Raw genomic sequence first — 1,852 nt, 5'->3', positions numbered from 1 at the left:
ATGTGGTGCTGGAAGATTGAACCGCGGTCCCTGTGCTTTGCCAAGCTTGTTCCAAGTAGGTGCTTTAGACCACTGAGCCATCTCTCCAGCCCCAGCATCAAGTTAATTTTAATCTACCATTTCCTGCGCAACCCACAGCAAGAATAAACACACTAAGGCATATGTATATTTATGGGGAGCCAAGGGGTCCTAAGTCCAGCTGTGGTGATGGCTATCCAGAACAAAGGCCTTGACCCAGGACTGAACCCCAGGTTTTATTTAGTCATTAAGGAGGAGTGGCTGAAGATAAATGATTGAGAATTGTAGGAAGTAGATGAGTGGTGTGAGCTGAGCTGCCTATGTAGAAGAAGTAATTTGCATTACACCATTGAGATAGTATCTAATATTTTGGGGTCTGATGCTTTAGCTCTGATGTATCTTTCAAGCCCCAGGAAGTCATAGCTTCTGTCTTGAAGCTCGGTCCCAGCCAACAGCGTGGAGCACTGGCTCTTTGTCCTGTCTTGACCTGGCTCATATGAAAGAGCAGCAGGTGTGGGTTATCAGGGAAACATGCATGCCTTCTTCAAAGACTACCACAAGCACCTTGGCTAGACCAATATGCAGTGCTTAAAGTCAATTAAAGAGATTTAAAAAAAATCCTAGCCAGCTCTATATACATCAATACATGGAAATAGGGTCAGGCACAACCAAAATGGAGATAATTGCTCCTTTCAAGGAGAGCTGCTCCAGTGGACCTCCACGGGGTGGTCCCCAGTTGGTCTTTGCACTTGAAGCTCCATGCCCATGTGTCTGTCATCTACCAGTTGGGAGCCATGGGTCTGCTGCAGCAGGCTTGGGGGGGTCCAGATAGGTGCAGTCAGCAGGACTTTCTGGCTATGGACACCAGGTTGGAAGGCTCTTGCTGCCCAGCCTCCGGCATTCTTAGCTCCCTGCCTCAGGCAGGAAATACCTAGTCCTGCTTGCTCCACATAGCAATGGGCTCCCAAAAGTCCTGGCCTCTGAGGAACCCTCCATGATAACCATGGGTGGCTTTGCTATTCTCACTCAAGACTTCAATTTTCTATGACCTACCCCAGAGGATGTGGCACATACCAGACCCAGCTCAGGAGTCCATCCTAAATATATCCTTTTCTTGAATCAGGCCAAAGGACCCCATGATCTAGGACAGTGATGATGAACTTTTTAGAGCTTTCAATGATAACAGCCTGCTTCCGCACACATGCTAAATTGTAACTGGTTTAGGGTGATCCCATCTCATCTACCAGTACTATCCAGTGGCTGTGTAGGGCTCCAGATTCTGCTTATCACCAAGAGCTCCAGTCCCAGCTCTTCCCTAAGGTTTGGGAGTACGAAGTCTGCCTCAGGATCTGGGCTCTGGGAGAGGCCACAGCCAGCACAAGGGCCCAGTGGCTGAGCTGGGCTATGGAATCCACCCTTCCCTTATTTCAAAGCTGCTGCCTCACAGTAAAGACTTTAGGAAAAAAAACAGCCTCTTTTCACACTCCCCACACTCCCACCCTATGGTAGCTATGCTCCTCTGGGTAAGCTCGTGGATCTTACTGAGGAGTCCAGGACCCACCAACATGAGTTCTCTGGGAGACAGTAAACCTGACGGGTAGGTCTAGCTTGTCCTGGCATTCTGGGTCCAGCAGCTGGGTTGGGCTCAGGCTAGATGAGAGGAAGCCAGGTGGGAGAAGGGTCCAAACAGAAACCCAAGCCAGCCAGGGAGGAGTCAGTAAGCAGGACTATGAAGGCAGGAGAGCTCAGTGGCCTTGGACCCCACTGGGCAGAGAGCCCTGAAACATTCCTCTTGAGTGGCTCAGAATACTCCCGAGTCATCCACACATGAATC

This window comes from Octodon degus, unplaced genomic scaffold (assembly GCF_000260255.1).
Source record: "Octodon degus isolate 3935 unplaced genomic scaffold, OctDeg1.0 scaffold00093, whole genome shotgun sequence".
In the NCBI taxonomy this organism is placed as follows: domain Eukaryota; kingdom Metazoa; phylum Chordata; class Mammalia; order Rodentia; family Octodontidae; genus Octodon; species Octodon degus.
The sequence above is the reverse complement of the archived record's forward strand: the minus strand, read 5'-3'. Positions refer to the sequence as shown.